Raw genomic sequence first — 20,759 nt, 5'->3', positions numbered from 1 at the left:
CGGTCATGCATAAATCAACCTCCCTTTGGCCGAATGGTGATATGTTTGTTCATCTTGGCGCCAAAGTCATCTCCCTTGGCCGAATGGTGATATGCTTGTTCATCTTGGCACCAAAGTCTTCATGTGCAAGGCATGTGTGTGGTAGTAGCCGAATAGGCATGATGATTGTCTCATATCTCTTCATGATTTAAGCCTCTATTTGATGAGATATCTTCACCAACGTGCACCTTGATGAAATGGCATCTTCATAGACAGCAAAATTCATGAAAGGTCACAATTGTTTGAAGGTAACCTTTCATGTTTGAGCTAGTTCTAAGGTGAATGAGCTAGAGGTGAGCTAGATCGAATCTTCAGCTCAACCCAGCCATGAGCTCACTGGTCTCCGGATAACTTTTCACCAAATGCTTTTTATGCTCTCCTAAGCGACCCCGTAGAAGTTTCCTTGATGTTGCTTTCACCATTTTGCTCAAAATAGCTCCCATAGTTGTGACTGAATGTTCCTACATTCAAAAACATAGAAACTAAGTTATGTAGATGAACTATTATAAGGTAATAATGATGTGCATATTATAAATATGATAACTTATGCCTCACATAATAATGAATGAGTTATTATCATTATAGCTATAGATGTAATATATATATATATATGAATATATCTATGTTATAATAATTGAAATATGAATCATTGTGTAGAAAAATAGAAAGTTTCTTCCCTTGAATCTTATGAAAGGTTGGAGATGCAAGGATAAACATGATGCTGAATCGGATCACATAAATTTCCTACAAGGAGCCCCTGTCGACGTAGAAGGGGTCTACCGGCAAGTGAAGTTTTCGTAAAGAGTAATTGAAAAGTCAGTGCATGAGATTCACTTGTGAATGTCTCTAAAAGAATATGGAGGGTCATGGCAGTGCTACTGGAGATTAGGATTTAGAAACCCTAAGCGTTGTTCACAATCTAGATCATTAGATGAGGTTTAGATTCGATGGGTAGTAATAGGTGGCGCTAAAAGGTTATGAAAAACCCTAAATATCTCTTGTGGTTCTAGTGATCGGTCCTTGTTTTGGCTTCCACATGTTGCTCTTCTTCAATCTAGACTGCTCTCAAAAAATGTTGTAATCGAGTTTGATTTTGTATTAGGCTGCTTGATTTTGCAACCATGTATGGGTTGATGTAATTAGATTTGTAACTAGGACCAAATGAAATGAAATTATATTAGTATATATATTTATATTAACCGATGTATAAGCATTATTACTGACCAAAGTACACAGATATATATATATATATATATGTAATATTGTAATATAAATAATATTATGATTTATATATAAGTTATCATTAATTGCCATAACAGACTTAGTTTATTTGCTAAATGCATGTAAATAACTAAATAAATTAAAGACAAATAAATGGAAATAATTTAAATAAATATTTAAAAATAAAAATAAAATAAAAAATTTCAAATTTGGAGTCGGATGAAAATAAGTGTCTACACCCCTTTTTAAACGATTCAGAAGTGAACCCAATGTCTATTTCACCAGGAAAATAAAAGATGAAAAAAATAAAAACTATAATTAATGTATAAAATCGAAAATCAAATCAATTATCGCACTCGTCATTTGCTCCTACTAAAGTATTTTATTTTTGGAGCAAATCGTTGTGTTTTTGTTGTTTGTCGTGCATGGAGCTCCAACTGGGACTCACTCTTCCAAGCACTCCTTTTCTCCCCCATCGGTTCCAGGTAGAGATTTAAATAGCGGTTTGCGACTGTGATAACGTCTGTGAAATAGTGGTTGTAGTGTTTTTTGCAACCGTTATTGTATGACTGTGGTACCTTCAAACTTTGTAATAGCGTCCACTATGTCTACAATCTCGAGAAACGTAATGCGACAAAAAACACAATCGTAATCGCTATCTATATCCCTTGTTACCGGCTAAAACAAGGTTCATCCGACACTGATGTTAACGACAGCAAAGGCAGTTGCAGCAGCAGTTCTAGCATCAATAAAAGAAGCGAGCCAAAACTCTGACTCTATTGCTTTGGAAAACTAACCAACCTGACGAAGAAGTTGACCCGAATGATCTCCACGATAACTCTTCTTCCATTCTCAAGTATCTTTCCCTTTCCCTTTCCCTTTCCCTTTTCCCTTTCCCTTTCCCTTTCTTGGTAAATAATATATATTTATGGGGTTTCATAATTGAATTGAATTCTTTGGTTTGGATTTTGGAAAGGAATGACGGGGAAGGTTTAGTGGGGTGCGGTGACTACTAGGGGTAAGCGTTTGATTGAGTCGAGTCAAAATATTTTATGTTATTCGAGTTGACGAGTCTTATTTTACAACTCGGACTTAATTTGAAATTTTTTCGAGTCGAATCGAGTTTAGAAAATTGAAGTCGAGTCAATTTTTCGAGTTTCTGCTTAAATTTAATTATAAATATTTATGATATTATAATATTATTTTATTCCAATTTAAGTAAATTTCTATAACCATATATACAATACAAATATATTTATTCATTTTTTTCATTCGTGATATACATATATCATACAAATTCCAATAACTTGACTAAAACTTGAAAATAAATCTATTGATTACTAAATATTTTGAGTTATTCGAGTTGTATTTTACAACTCAAATTGGACTTAAAATTTTTTCGAGTCAAATCGAATAAAAAATCAATTTTTGGAGTCAAGTCAAATTTTATTCACCATTAGTGGCCACAGGTGAAAGCCTCGAGAAAGAAGCTACGCCTCCACGTACATAACGGCAAAGCAAATAACTAATGTGTGGTGACAGTGATGATGATGAATGGCTACACTAGTGTTAACTTTACTTTAAATTCAAAGGTCGATATTGTATATATAATTTAAGAGTTAAATTAGTATTTTATGTAAAATTTAAGATCAAAAAATATTTTATCTAAAATTTAAAAGTCAAGTTAAAATTTAACCATTTCAACTAACGTGACACATTAGCAAAATAACGAGAGTTAGCAGTCCAGTGACAAAAATAAGATGGACCGAAAATAAAAGTGACTAGAACCAATTTTTTTGCACCAGTGACCAAAATATGAACGAACCAAAAACACAAGGACCACCAATATAATTTACCCATATATTTATCAAAATAAATTAAAATTTTCTATTCTCAAATAAAATGAAAAAACAATTTGATTTAATTTTCATGTGGTCATAAGATTTAAGTTAGATATTAATTTTGATTTTTTTTGTGTGTAAAATTTTAACTTTAACTTGATGGTTAAGTGCATGACCCCTTCGAATATTCTCTTTCTTTGAAAAAAATACACATTTTTTTAATCTTCTTTTGTATAATAAGTTTTTTTTATAGTTGAGGAATTATAAGATAGTGTATGTTCATAATTTTTTTTAGTTATTGACAAAACACACATATTGTCGACACAACTGCTCAAAATCTTAAACTTAAGGGATAACAACACTTACTTTTTGAATAAATCTTTTATATAATAAGTTTAAATATAATTTTTAGTGGTATATTAATATATATATATATATATATATATACGGCTTAACTCATTGATTAAAAGTCTCATGATTCTCCTTGTCATAACCTTATTCATCCGAATAAAATTATTTAAAAAATGAAACGTGACCTTCGAGGCTCGAGCAAAAAAGAAAAATGATGATCAAGACAAAATTACAAAAATAGATGCTTCAAATTCAACCGACGTTGAAGGTGAAAATGGATATATATATATATATATATATATTGAATCCCATAGATCAATTTTGTTATTGATTTTAAACTTTCTTGAATTAATGTTAGGAACAATGAAATGTTGGATTCAATGCTTCCAATAGCATGGCAGTATATAGTGGCGGAAACTAACATTATATTTTGGGGGACATTTAAAAAAATTGACAAACCAAGAATATTAATAATGTTCAATGAGAAAATGGATAAATAGAGAGAGATTTAATACAAACATACTCTCAAGTACGCTCATTGAATTTTATCTTGTTAATTAACTGGATATTCCCACATTGACTTCTATAACTCAGGATTATGTCCAATAAACAAAATATTAATGTCTTCAACTTCAACAACCAGTGACTTATGAGATTAACTACAAGTCTAACACAAGCTGATGTAGGTCAAACTACCTTGGTTGTGGATCTAGTGAAAGAGCAAGTTTCCTATAGTAAGATAGGCTCAAAGAATAATAGTTAGGTATGTTAATGTAAGGGGTAAGGGTAGGCTAGAAATGAAATAAGAAAGTAAGAATATATGATGCGGAAGTGGGCTGGTTTTCTTGATGTAGGCGTGGTGGTGGCTTACGAAACAAATGGGATGGTTAAGATAGTATCTTCAACAAACAAGGAAGAAACTATGGTATAAGAGAGCCTAACACCAATCCTTATAGTTTGTTTAAGGGGTGGTAACAAGGACTTGACCCCTTTGACTATAAAGAGTCAAGAAACGCAAATATCAAGATGGAAAGAGTAAGGTTAACGTCACAAGCACACAAGGTATTTGATAAGTCGATAGAGTTCAAGTAGAACTTAAAAGAGAGAAAATTCTCAAAAATTTAATTATGCAAAATGATATGCCAAACAAGAGCTAAGGCATTGGATATTTATAATAAATGAAAGGGAAAGGTGTCTTAATGAAAATACATAATTAATTGGTGAATGAACATGCTTTTAAGGCCTTGTGTTGGTTAGACTAACTCTTCATGGTGTGGATGTATCCTTTGGCCGAAAAAATATGAAATAGTTCGGCCCTTGGAGGTTTTGAATGGAAGAACATGTGCCTTAGTCGAATAGGCATATATTGGTTCATCTTGGCACCAAATGGCAGTGGTTGCAATGTTTAGGAAGAATAGTGATGTCCCTTGGAGTTTGGTGCCTAATTTGAGATCACATGGTGTTCACATACTTGAATGATGCATATGGAAGCCTCCTTGGTTGCACATGACCTTCCTTTAATGTAGACGACTCTTCGCGCCAAGAACAAGGTTGGTTCGGCCATAGGATGCAAGCTGAGCACATGGTAGATGATTGGTACCAAGGTAAGTGCATAGGTAGCTAGCTAGGTGAGTAGTAGTTAGGTCGACTCAAGCTAACTAGAAGTAACACTCCAGTTAGCTAGCTATAGATAATACATGGATTAAGCTTTTGCCACTTTCCTTTCATATTTGTACACTTTTGCTCACTAAATTTAAGAACATAAATTTTTGTTAATTATGTTAACATTTTATTATGTTTTGGTCACTTATATTACTATTTATTAAGTTTTGGTCACTTAAACATTGAATGTCATTAGTTTGATGATGACGCTCATTTGTAAATTGGTTTAATTTTTATTTTAACCCTTACACTTTAGACAAAATACTGATTATGGGTCTTATTGTAAATTCAAATTAGTTCAGGGATAACATTTTAATTTACCCAATTTTAGTTGATTTTTTTCAACCCTATTATTGTTCATCTTCTCCGTACTTCTTCATCAGACATCTCTACTTCATTTCTACATTTGCCTTCTTTCAAGACTCATGATACATTTCAAGAATAATGATAGATTTTCAACTTTCGATAACAAATATAACACCACAAATTCAGAGAAAAATGAGAGGGTCGGCACCTAGAGATAAAATGAAGTTGGTTAATCTTAGATATACAAACTAAACTTTAATTTCCAAAGGTTGATATTGCAGAATGTCAAGTCTAACAAGGAACAAGAAGATAAATCAGTGGGTCCAAATAACCCAATAACCGAATATCAGTCTTCGTGATGACTCTTGCTTGAGGAAGTGCATCCAATGAAACATAATCAATGGATGAACTCAATCAAAAATCCATAATCATCAATGTAGAATATTTGTTTTTTCTCAAGAACAAGCAATTTTCCGATTCTAGATCCATATGAATCACCATTAAAACTTACGGACTGCATGATCTGTTGTATTATCGCCACCGAGCTGTGCTCCGAGTACCTTATTTTCATGACGATCTATGCGCCAATGGTGTCATTGTGGTGGTGGATCTTTTTCAGAGTTTTAATGGCAATTTCTCTACATTTTTCACAATCTTCATTACTTCTTTTTATACCTTTTCTTACAACTAAAACCCACCTAATTTGAATTCAAATAATTACAACTAATAATTAGAAACAAGAAGGCTATTGCAATGGAGTAGAGATGCCTAAAGAACAAGCGGGGAGAACATGAGCAATATTGGGGGTTGGGGAAATATTAGAAAATGGATAAACTGAAATGTTGTCTCTAAACTAATTTGAATTTACAAAAATACTCATAATCTGTATTATGTCTAATGTTTAGGGGTTAAAATAAAAAAGAAAGCATTTTACTAAGGGATCACATTATCAGACTAACATTATTCTATGTCCAAGTGACCAAAATTTAATAAAATAATAACATTAATGACAAAACTTATTTTTTTTAATTTGACGAGCAAAAGTGTACAAATATGAAAGGAAAGTAACCAAAACTTAATCCACATATTATATACGTGAAAATGATGTAATTTTAATTTTATATATTTATCGTACCACATCAGCAAACCATTAAAGATATACGATTGTTAACCTTCAGCGAGCACATCTTAATTAAAACTAAACGAAAGTGGTCAAACTTAATTAAAAGGAAATGAAAGTGACCACATCTTATATTTTTGAATTCAGTGAGGAAAAGTATATAAAACTAAAATAAAAGTGACCATTTTTGTAGTTTAACCTAATAAATGGCTTAGTGATTAAAAAATATCATGCTTTTCCTTGTCATCACCTTATTTATTAAAATAAAATTGTTTAAAAAACATGACATGTTAACTTCTTAGTAGGAGAAAGAAAATGATATGAAAAATCAAATAAAATAAAAAATCCCATTAATATCACCGTTAATTTTTAACGCCGAGTATATTAATATAGAAATAAAATGTAATATTAAATATGATTTTTTTAAAAATAATGATAAAACCAATAATACAAAAAACATATAAAATACCAAATAGGTTGTTTACATTGAATGATTAATCAAAATTAGAATTGAAATTTATTCCTCAAATATTATTAGAAAATATTGATTTTAAACCCTAGACATTCAAAGTTTATTCAATCAAAAGAAAGTTGATACTTCAATCTTTTTTTCTTTTGATTTAACAATATGATATGAGGTCATTATAAATTTAGTTTAGTACTTATTTAATTTTATCTGCATTATAACATTGAAAGTTATAAGATCCTTTTATATTTTCAATGTTATAATGCAGATAACATTTTTGATCTTTATATTTTCAAAATGAATAAAATTCACAATACATGTTAATAAAAAGAGTAAAATAATAGTTTCTGTAATATTAAAAAAATATTAATTTTAAGAAATAAATTTAATTAAATGATTTGATATTGATTTAAAATATAGGATAAAATATACAAATGGTTCTTCAACTATAGGGTACTACTTTATTAAGTCCCTTGACTATTAAAAATTATAAATGTCTTTCGACTACAAAGTTTTACTTTGTTGAGTCATTTGACAATTAATTTGGGGTAAGTACAACATAATATATGTTCATAAATAACTCTCCACCATTTAACATTGAACGCTTACACCTCTAATATTCCTAGTACTTGAACACGAAACCTCAAAGAATAACAACAATTCCTTTACTACATAAATTGTTTGGTTTGTGCCAAAAATTTACAATAGATACACACGAAATGGTACGTTATATTTTAAATTTACATTAGATCATTAAGTACCTTCATCTCATAAAATTAAACAGACTTTTTTAACAATTACCAAAATATCAATTTACTTTTTTATTTATAACATTTTTAAATATGCAGTAACTTTATGCTCATTTAAAATTAAAATGCACCCTACACTGTTTTTTTTAATATACAAGGTTTTTTTGCCCGTTAGGCGAGGTTCCAAATTTAATTAGCTACCTTGGTTTTTATTTTTAAAATAAGAAAAAAGCTACAGTGTAGGGTAAAACCGTCCTGTTGACGTGATGAGTTTTCCCAAAAATAATATATTTTTAGAAACTCATCATGTTGACGTGACAAATTCAATAAAAATATTTTTCCTAATTCAATAATTAATTTAAAAATTATAAAAAAAACACTTTGGAATTCGTCACGTTGATGTGATAAGTTCCTTAGGAGTGATAAGTTCCTTAGGAATTTAAAACTCCACTAGTTGTTGGCTAATGGGCGGCTTTTGAATTTTAAAATATTATAACCGTTGAAACTCATCACATCGACGTGATGAGTTTCATCGAATTTAAATTTAAAAAGTAATTTTAAAAATAATTTAATACAAAATAATTTATTAAAAATAATAATAAAAGTTATTACAAAGTAATACAATCCATAAAAAATTATTTATATTTTCATAATTCTTGACGAAGTCGAGGAGTGGTAGAATGATAATGGCGTGAGGCTCGTCGATTTCGTCTTGGTCGCACGCCTTGATTGTCTTCATCTTTGTTTGTTTCTTCGACAAGAGGTGTACTAAACATCACTTCACTTTGAGATCCACCATCGAAATATAATAGTGGAGTAATTAAGGTATTTGACGCCATCATTACTGTCATTGACTCGAATTGGCCACCGAAATTAGTATCTTGTTGACCATATATAATATGATCTCATTCACCAACATATTCTGTCGAATATGGTTAAGCGCTTTGCATTGTATCCCATGAACCTCCAACTCGATTCGGGTGACTCTCCATTGAAGCATGATATGGAGGATAAAAACCATAACTGGTATGAGATACAAAATATTCAACACAAGCAAAAACATAAGACGAAGATGTCAATGATGATGATTTCTCGCCTTTGCGTATCAGGCCTTCATTTCTTTCCATTGATCCCTCTCTTCCAGTGTTATTAAATATGGTTTCCCATTTGCTTCGTAATTTTGGAGGTACGAAGATACAAAATCACTTCTTATTTAAAAATCAGTAAAATTTTTGTTCCTTTAAAATTTCCAAATTTAACATTTATAACAAAACTGGTTAATCACGTAAAATCATAATAAATTATTTTAACAACCAATTCAAATTCAATTTCAGGAAGCAACTATTCAATTTAATATTGTTTCATATAAGAGTAAATCTGTAGAAACTAAAACTCATTTTTGTGCTAATAAAATAAAATTTATCAAAACATAAAATAAAATCAAAATTTACAAACATATGTTTATTTTAAAATCCAGATATAAGTTATTACTATTTATTTAAACATTACAGACATATCAGAGCCTTTCTAATTCATTTTAAGAAATAACTATATTCAAATATTACGAACACTTATTATTTGTATATATGCCAACTAGAAATCAAATCAGTAATAGAATGTCATTATTGTTACCTATAAATAGTATTCGATGATTGAAGCCAAGTTCAACTCCAAAACTCCACTCACTTTCTTTTACCTATGCGTGAAATCATCACACACTGAGTATTCACTTTTAATGAAGTATTTATAAGTTTAAAATAAATATGTCAAAATGTATGTATATAACAAAGTAGAAAACATAACACAATTATCGTTTTACAACATATAATATAAAACTGTTTTTCAAACATTTTTCCTTATCCTGTAAATAGCATAACCTGTAGAAAACCTTTTCGCAATTATAAGGCACATAACGTCAAATCAAAGTACTCAATAAAACACTTATTGTCATTCAATCATGTAATTGTGCTTTTCCATATTCAACTCATATAATTCGTACTTTCATATTGATCAACATAAAATTTCCTTTCCATTTTTATTATCAGCCCAATGTATAATAATGAGAATACATGGTACGTGAGTCAAATGAGTGTATGCAATATGCACTCGAAAGTGCCTCATCAGTGATCCGCACTCAAAAGTGTCTCATCAGTAATCCACACTCGAAAGTGACTCGTATAACTTGCTCCATAGGTGCCACATAACCAAGTTGCACGTATAGTGCCCCATAATACCAGTACATATATTATAGAACACAACAACACTATAACTATAACCAGGATACATCGCACTAGCATATCATATGTACAAACAACATATCACATATATGTAATAAAATGTATCATGTTCTCTCTGTAATGTACACGGATGTACTCATATAAGATCGATCGATAAACACTCCACCTGATGGCATGCTAATTGTACCATCGAATCTCAATGCATATACAATGGACTTTTTAACAGTTTCAGATACCATTCATATATAAAGTATCATTTATCAAAATATTGGATAGTTCATACCTAAAATCATCAATGTTACATTTCAAAAACTGTTCAAATAATATTTAAAACATATCATATAAAAACATATTGGGTAACTCGTACCCAAATTCATCTAAATACTATTTTTGTAAATAGTATGAAAATAAATCAAGTACGATTTAAATCTTTATTTTCAAATCACTCGAGGTTGACTCATTCGCAAATCTTCCTCATTTCATGCATTTATAAAGTAGGAAAGAATACACTCTCCTGGTAATGCCTCGCTAGTAAACCTCTATTTTTGGTATAAGCCTCTCTCTTGTATTTATTTAACCTTTAGCTCGATTCAATCTCGATTTCAATCATAGTCTTATGGCTATGGAGTCCACAATTTGGAAGGCTAAAGATGAGCAAAATCTTGATTATTCTCATAAAAATCTCTTAACACGTATCATAAAACTAATTAAATGAATTTAAAATTCATTTAAAGTTAAATTACATTTTTACCATTACTAAATCATGATAATTACCATCATGACATTATCGTGACAACATTCCTTACATCATCAATGAGCTAATATCTTATTAGTTTCCATCTTTATCCTTGCATTTTTCCAAAAATCATAATCTTGCCACTTTAATCTAACAGTCCAAATTTAACATAAAAAATCAACTTAAATCCAATGATCCATGTAAAATTCTAGTAATTAAAAATATGGAATTGGCATTATTAACCTTTAAATGTCATCCTTTAAATTTTTCTAATTGTTTTTGATCCGATTATCTAAATATTTTACCAAATATTATCGATTTATAGCTTTTAATACAAATTCCATATCAAAATCTAACAAGCACGCAAATATCATTCTTAAGGGTAAACTGTTCATTTACGGAATAATTTTTTGGGAAAATTATCACTTTAGTTCTTTAACTTTCCCAAATTTATACTTTGGCCATTAAACTTTAAAAAATTTCATTTTGCTCAATAGCCAAAATTTTGGGATTTTAAAATTAAGCAGAGGCGTTGTAACATACCACAACTCTAAAACCACACACCAGATTGTAGAAAGTCTAGATAACACGATACATCGACTTTTTGCCCTTTCAACAATTGCAACCTTGCAAAATTCCTAGTATAAAAATGCCAAAATCACAAGCAACTAGTGTTACGACACTCGATAAAATTATTCAATATCGAAAGATACTTAGTGTGCGTCAAATTCCCAGATTTATCTGGTAACAATATCCCTCTAAACAATTGGAGAAGATACGCTCGGGCTGTAAATCGACCTCATCCTTGGTAAAGTCGTCAGTCACATGAAATTTGGACTCCAACAAGTTATTCGTATCTGGTACCTGTCTAAGACCTCTGGTGGTGGCATATTTCCTAAAACTTCCTCAACATTTTGAAATCAGTTCATTTTACCTCACTAGTGTCGCACCATTAATCGAAATATCGAGTTGGCAATCGATATTTTCCAACATCATTATCGCTTCACCACTCAAAAATGGAAAGCATATGTTCCGGGCCTGCAATGTTCAATTAACGTCGAAATTAGTGTCGGGTTCACGTTAAAGCCATGAAGTAATGTGGTTGGATATAACCCGTATTGTTGTAGATATATAATAATCCGCTAATGCGGAACTCTAAGTGACATTTCTTGTTGTTGAATGCTTCATTCTTCTTATGGAGCGAGTTTGAGAGAAGAAATATGGACAACATCAAGGCGTAACATTTCATCTCGAGTAGACATTTTCAGGAATTCTTTGAAAATAAAAAATTTCTCAATTTTTCTTAACAATAAACAATAAAAAATCCTAAACCCCAAACCCTATTTTTAACCTCAAATCCAATGGCTATAAACGACTACATTTTTCAAAAATCTCATGGAACTCGTCACCTTGACGTGATGAATTCTAATATGCATATTGCTTCTGACCGTTGTCGTTGCTTGTACCCAACAGTTATAAACGACTAGTTTATTTTAAATTATAAAAAAAAAACTTATCACCTCTACATGACGAGTTCCAAAGTTTTTTTAATTTTCATAATTTTTAAATTAATAACTGAATTTAGAAAATTACTTTTTGCCAGATTTGTCACGTCGACGTGACTAGTTCTTAGAAATATATTATAATATTAACCCACATAGGCTCCAGTTATCTAGGACCATTTAATAATATTTTTTGGGCAAATTTGTCACGTCTATAGGACGAGTTTGCCCTACACTATAGCTTTTGTTGTAGTTTGTAAAATAAAAATCATGGTAACCTATTTGATGTGATCCCGACTATGTGCCTTACATCATTGTCTGCAATCTCCTTGAGACCGTTTAGTCGAGGCAAGTTGTTTACATTCGAGAAGCTTCAAGAATAATATTTGAGCTTAATCTGGGAATTTCAAGCCAAGATTAGATTTTTGAAAGCCTTTTTCAATCCAAAAGAATAACCTCCACCATCATACTTAAGGTTGAGACGTGAAGAACGAACAACCAAGTTTAAGGGAGGATTTTATCTTTTACTTGTTCATGAATTTGCATGAGTGTTAATAAATTTGCATGACATTAAGTTGCATAAATAAATAAGCATGCTACTTCATTTAAGCATAAATTCATCAAAGCATGTAGTTTTTTATGAAGCTACTTCATTTAATTATATTTTTTCATTCAGTAAAGTTAGTCGACTAATTAAACTAGTTAATTCATTTACACTGGTTCATTAATTAAACTAGCTCTTTATATGTTTTCATAGCATGTTTTATTTTTTAACTTTATTCAAGCTTAAAAATTTATTAATTTTGTGTCTAGGTGCAAGAGGGAAGCTGAACAATCTCAACAGATGCAAGAATATCAGTCAGAATGGCTTCTAATTCTGGATACGATACAGACGTGTTTGGGACCAAAAATTAATTGGAAATTATACCTCTGTCTCTTATCTTTCCAATTCCTTTTGAATCACCTCAATCTAATATCGGGAGCTTGAGATATGATCGATTTACTGAAGACAATGCAGGCTGGAATTTTCATTACAGGAATTTTATACAAGAAAGATTTGGATGAGTTTGAGCCAAGAAGAGTCCTTTTATAACACCCCCAACCCGTATCCGACCCGAATACGAGTCTGAGGTGTCACATTGACTTTTCAAACTTTGACACTTAAAGAAAATAGGGAAATTTAAAACTTTCATTAAAATAAAAGCGATTTATTTACATGGATTGACCAAAACAACCAAAATCGATCAGAGCATTCATAACTGACACTTTACTTACATGCCAACATACTATACACAACAAAATACATACTTTATCAGTTACTTCTGATCTGATCCGCTAGCAGTGATGCTGTTCTTGCCACCCTATTTCCGCTCTTCCTGATTCTTGGTACCTACATGTAAATCACTTACACGCTAAGTCGCAGACTTAGTGAGGCATAACATAAATGTATGTATTCACATGTATAACCATGAATTTATAAACATGCATTCTTACCATGTATCAGGACATTTCAATGTTCATGTATCGATTACACTATAACATATATGATGATAAAATGTACCTATAACACATACATTCTCATGCTAATTTCACTTTAATTTATCTTTGGATTGCCCATGTACATTATTGAGAACAAAGGTATGTGAGTACATAGAGGTTGTGCACTATATTGTCACCACTGCTCGTATAATTCCCTCAAGGGGCACTGAATATTTGTCCCGAAGGACCACTAATTGTTCCGAAGAACCACTATGTCCCGAAGGACCATTGATAATCCCTCGACTCTTGGCATACCAATTATACCTATAGCTCTCGTATTTTATAACATGGGCTTAAATATGAATACATTTTTTCATTTCATATCTCTTTCATCACTTTTCATATAAACACATATAATCATTTCCATTAATCCACATACCTGAATTATTTCTCTTGTAATGGCATTGGTTCACATAATATCATATTGAAGCATAATGAATTATGCATGAAATCACTATAGAAATAATAAATGTATGCATGTACATGAATATGAAATCATGAATTCAACTATCAGAGATAGATTTATCACAAGTCTTATCTCTATACACTTTAACTATAAAATGCACTCACCTTGGCCTTGCTTGTTTCGACTTGATCCTAATCCTTTGTTTGTTCCGGAACGAAATTATGTTCTATATCTACATAGTAATACATTGATACTAATCAGCATATTAATTAATATATTCTAAACTATCACTCCTTAGGCTAAAAAGAAAGTTATTTCCAATTTTAATGATGGTATCCATGGATGCACTATACCATGTATCGATGCATCCCTTGACAGGTGCATCGATGCACTACCTATGCATCAGTGCATAAATCCCATTCGATGTTTGTATTTTAAACGGGTGCATCGATGCACTCCTTATGCATCGATGCATTAATGGAATTCGATGTTCCTTATTTAAGAGTGCATCGGTACACATTAAATGTGCATCGATGCACACAACCCATTTATTGCATTTTAAGCCTAAAAATCATCAATTATTCACTCAATTCTTCTATTTAAACCCCTATCATGTCATTAAACCCAACCATCATTACTTAAACCAACTTATATCCATGAAAATCATCTTTAACCTCAAAATCATATCCCTCATATGTGATTCAAGAATCATACCCAAATTTCAATATGTTCTAAATACACTTCTAACACTTCATCTCGTTGTTTTACAATAACCTAAGCTTTCCTTAAGCTTAATTAGCATCTAAGGAGTAAAACCAAACTTAAATTTCAACTAACAAACAACTTATAAGAAATCTCACCTTTGCTATGAGTTTTCACGTTAGAAGGAAAAAAGAGAATAAGAGAATTCTGGAAGCTTATGTTTTTCTTCATTCTTCCACGTGTAGCTAAAATAAATATATCTATTCTTTAATTATTTTTCATGCAAATGACCATTTTACCCTTCTATTCATTATTCCTTGCAATTTAACCCTACACCAATTACAATACTATTCAATTATTATTCTTTAGTTACCAAATTCTGAAGTTTTATAATTTAGTCACTAACCCGGTATTAAGGCTGTTACACCTTTCATCTTCTACAAAGAGACAAGCAATTGATGGCCATCTTAATACACCAATTCAAGGCATTCAAGGAAGATGTTATCAACCATTGAAGGCCATTCATGTTCAAGAAAGGGGAAATGCAATAACCAACATTCGAAACTTAACATTCAAAGCCTTTATCATCTTTTAAAGACTAACTATACTCTACATGGGAACAAGAAATGAAGGCTGATTTTATTTCATTTAATCACCAAATTAAGTGATAAAATGAGCAAGGAATTTAAAGAGACAAGATGATTTGGACATGTAGGACGTCCACATTCATCCTATAACTTCATTTATCCTCTTTTATTCCATTTGCAAGCAAAGTAAGGCAGCCCAAGTCACCCCTCTTTTTTGGAAGAATTTAAGGCTATAATTATCTCAAATTAAAGCTTAATTCATTCATTTTCAATCTACATGGTCAGCCATCAAAGGATAAGAAGAATGACAAGTCATTTAATTGAACTCAATTGCATTTAGGTGATTTTTTATTATAATTGTAAAAACTCTTCATATGGTGCCTATCAACACTATAAATAGGCACCTCCATGGCATTTGTACTTAGAACATTTTGCATAATAAACTCTTTGAAAGGTTGCTATCATTTTAATTCCTGGATTAAAACTCTATAAGTTTCTTGTCAGTATTCAAGCCTTCCTCCATTTATTTTATTATAACGTTGGCTTCTAGTTGATGTGATCGTAACCACACAAATGGATCCTGAAGTCATGCCTAAATGACCTATCACTCGTGCAAGGGCAAAACAATTTAGGGAAGTACTTTCTCATAAGTGAATTCATGCTTTTAAATCTTTTAATAACAAAGAACCATTAGATAATAAGTTGTTTAATATGTTACATATTGATTATTAAATAACCTATAGTACACATCTTTATCTTATACATATATATAGTTCATATACTTAACTTATTCTTTATGTTATGTGTGTAGGTACATTCGGCCACAACTTGGGAGCTATCTTGGAGCTAAATGGAGAAAGCAACAACAAGGAAACTTACATGGCGACGTTTAGGAGTGCATAAGGAACAATTGTTGAAAAGTTATCCGGAGACCCGTGAGCTTATAGTTGGATTGAGTTGAAGCTTTGGGCTACAAGATGACTTCAATTCAGCTGGGGAGTTATACCATCATCACCACTACTTAGGACACTTCAAATATGTCCTAAGTTAAAATTTGTGAAATCGTACATTTTCGCGAATAGTTGCCACCTCAAGAGGTACCTTTTCACAAGGAGCTACCTTAATGTTCACCATGCTACAACTCACCTATGGACAACTCACTTCCAGCTCATTCACCTTAGAACTAGCTCAAACATGAAAGGTTACCTTTCCAAACATTGTGACCTTTCATAAATGATGCTGCCCTTTCATCAATGAGCACATTAGGAAGAAATTGCATCCATTTGAGGCCTAAATCACCAAGAGACGAGAGACAAAGCACATTCCTATTCGGCCACCACCAACATGCCTTGAACATGAGAGCTTTAGAGCCAACTTAAGGAGACACTACATCATTAGGCCAAGGGAGATATCTTTGGTGCCAAGATGAACAAGCATGACACCATTCGGCCAAAGGAGATGTATCTTCGTCCTAACCGAACCAACATGTCTCATTTGAAGAGGTGGTTGAATCATCACCAAGCCAAATGACTCATCATTTCATCTCAAGCATTATGTACTTTCCTTAGAGACATGTATCTAGCTGAAACATTACATAATCATTCGGCCAGGCCTTCTCATTTCCTATAAATTGAGAGGATAACCATCATTTGTACTCATCTCATTTCATAATATAAATAAACTTTTGTGAGTTAATTATCTCTTCAAAGTTCTTTGTGAACTTTATCGATTAAGAAAGTATATTTCTTATACTTGTGGCATCATTCCTTTACCTTGATTCATAAATTCCTAGATTTTATATCTAGTGGGTTGAAGACACCATCACCACCCCTCAAGCAAGTTTGTGAAGATCGGGATTGTGCTTTCTAGTATAGTTTATTATTTGGTGTGTTTGAGATACAACATCACCATCATCTTCCATTAAACATCAACACCATCAACATCTTCATAATTCCACAGCCAACTCTATTCATTTTTTTCATTTTCATTACTTATATTATTTATCCATTTCTTATTCCATTATTAATCCTATTTCTTTCTTCTCTTTGTTGCAAATAAACTTATAACTCAAGGACATCAGTACTTGTCATTCCTAGATCAGGACAACAATAAGATTATCTACTCACTTCATTGAATAGTGTAGATTCTGTCTATAGTAAGCGGTATCAGAGCATAGTTGGATTGACAACAAAAGTGTCATTGGCGTGCAACAACAAAAGAAAAAAGAAAAAAGTTCAAAAAGGAAAGCAAAAGCTTTTACAATAACAAAATGAGTTCAAAACCAAAAAGAAAAAAATCAGAAAAAGAATTTCAATCAAAAAAAGAAAAGCAAAAGCCAAGGAAAATGGCTCTACCATTACAACTATATCAAGGAGGCATATCTACACTAAAGAAGATAACCTTATTGTTTCTTGTGAAAGGGTGCGGTAAGTGTTGTTTCTTGGGTTACAAGTCACCTCTTCCTTTTTATACTTTCATTTTCCTTGTCTTCAACCTTTTCCTTCTTTTCATTACCTTTTGAATCCTTTTTCTACCTTTTCATTTCTTCTTTCTTTTCTACCCTAACCTATTTTGCAGGCGACGCACACAAGAAGAGAAATAATTTGTTCTAATATTGAGTAAGTTCTTCAAGGACTTAGCAAGAGAGATTGAGTGGAAAAAGGCTTATTGAGTGAGTGAAATCAGAAGGGGAATTATAAAAGCCAAATCATATTCCTAAGAGTAAACATGAGTGTTGAGTGGAGTGATCCTATCTTTTCTTTGGAGTGAAACTTGTGAGGCTTTGTGAGTATGCTGGTAAGGTTTACTTTTGTTTTATTTGTTTACTAATAATGTCTCAAGTTTTAGGATAAGTTTTGGTAGTGAAAAGAGCCTTGAATATTCAATCTGTGGAGGATAATCAAAGACAGAACATTTTTCACACTCGTTGTCATGTAAACAACAAAGTTTGTTTCATGATTATCGATGGAGGAAGTTGTACCAATGTTGCAAACACTTTAATGGTGGCTAAACTCAGACTCAAGACGATTAAACACCCTATACTATACAAGTTACAATGGCTAAATGATGGAGGAGAAGTTAAGGTCAACAAACAAGTCAACATTTCCTTTTCGATTGGAAAATACCAAGACCAAGTTCTTTGTGATGTTGTTCCAATGAATGCATGCCATATACTCCTTGGGAGACATTGGCAATTTGATAAGAAGGTTATCCATGATGGTTTCACAAATCAGTATTCTTTCTATCATAATGAAAAGAAATTCATCTTGACTCCACTTTCACCAAAACAAGTATCGAAATATCAAGAAGCCTTGAAAAAGAGCATTGAAGCATTCAAATCCCTTAAAGAGGAGGAACCAACAAAGATGAATATAAATACTAGAACGAAAGACATTAAGAAATATTTGTTATCCTACAAAGCTCTAATTGTACTTAGGTACAAGGAAAGGTTTCTTTTGACTAATATTCCAAAAGGTTTGCCTTCTTCTATTTCATCTTTATTGCAAGAATTCGAAGACTTGTTCCAAAAAGACATTCCGAGTGGATTACCACCTATTAGAAGAATAGAGCATCAAATTAATTTCATTCCCGATGCAACCATTCCAAATCGACCAGCACATAGAAGCAATCCTGAAGAGACTAAAGAACTTCAAAGACAAGATGAAGAATTGATGGACAAGGGATACATACGAGAAAGTTTAAGTCTATGTGTTGTTTTGGTATTACTTGTACCCAAAAAAGATGGTTCATAGAGAATATGTGTAGATTGTCGTGTTATCAATCAAATTACCATCAAGTACCAAGATCCTATACCAAGACTTGATGATATGTTGGATGAATTGAGTAGAGCCACTACATTCTCCAAAATTGATTTAAAGAGTGGATAGCATTAAATCAGAATGCAAGAAGGAGATGAATGGAAGACTGCAATCAAGACAAAGCAAGGCTTGTACGAATGGATGGCGACGCCTTTTGGTTTAACCAATGCTCCAAGCACCTTCATGAGGTTAATCAATCATGTACTCTGACTATTCATCGATAAGTTTTGTGTGGTTTATTTTGATGATATTCTGATTTATAGCCATGACTTTGAAACATATGTGGCCAATTTTTTTTCCAGAAAGATCGAGAGATTACATGGCGTTCTAAGAACTATAGTTTCCGATAGAGATGTCAAATTTCTTAGCCATTTCTGGAGGACATTATGGAGTAAAATTGGAACAAAATTGCTATAGTCCACAACATGTCACCCTCAAAGAGATGGGCAAATCGAAGTGGTGAACCGAGTGTTATCAACCTTATTGAGATCTGTCATCAAGAAGAACATCAAAGCATGGGAGGAGTGTTTACAATACGTTGAGTTTGCCTACAATTGAATTGTCCATTCAACGACCAAGATGTCACCATTTGAGGTAGTGTATGGATTTAATCCCTTAACACCTTTAGATTTTCTTTCTTTATCTCATGAACACATAGTCAATAAAGATGGCAAGAATAAGGATGAGTTCATTAAGAAGCTTCAGCAGCAAGTTCGAGACAACATAGAAAGCGAACAAGGTAATATGAAAAACAAGCAAATAAGGGATGCAAACAACTAAAATTGGAGGAAGGTGATTGGGTGTGGGTGCATTTAAGGAAAGAACATTTTCCTTTCCAAAGGAAATCTAAGTTGTTACCAATAGGAGATGGATCGTTCCAAATCATCAAAAAGATCAATGATAATGCATACAAATTGGATCTACCTGGTGAATACAATGTAAGTGCAACTTTTAATGTTTCAAATCTTTATCCATTTGAAGACAACGACAATTTGAGGACAAATCGCTCAAATGAAGGGGAGGATAATGTGATCGTAACCACACAAATGGATCCTGAAGTCATATCTAAAGGACCTATCACTCATGCAAGGGCAAAACAATTCAGGTAAGTACTTTCTCAAAAGTGCATTCATGCTTTTAAATCTTTTAATGAGAAATAACCATTAGATATAGGTTGTTTAATATGTTACATATTGATTATTAAATATCCTATAGTACACATCTTTATCTTATACATATACATATAGTTCATATACTTAACTTATTCTTTATGTTATGTGTGTAGGTACATTTGGCCACATTTTAGGAGCTATCTTGGAGCTAAATGGAGAAAGGAACAGCAAGGAAACTTACATGGGGACATTTAGGAGTGCATAAGGAACAATTGTTGAAAAGTTGTCTGGAGACCCATGAGCTCATAGCTGGATTGAGCTGGAGCTTTGAGCTACGAGATGACTTCAATTCAGCTGGGGAGTTA

This window comes from Hibiscus syriacus, unplaced genomic scaffold (genome assembly GCF_006381635.1).
Source record: "Hibiscus syriacus cultivar Baekdansim isolate YM2019G1 unplaced genomic scaffold, ASM638163v2 tig00110151_pilon, whole genome shotgun sequence".
Classification (NCBI taxonomy): domain Eukaryota; kingdom Viridiplantae; phylum Streptophyta; class Magnoliopsida; order Malvales; family Malvaceae; genus Hibiscus; species Hibiscus syriacus.
Note: the sequence above shows the minus strand (reverse complement) of the source record.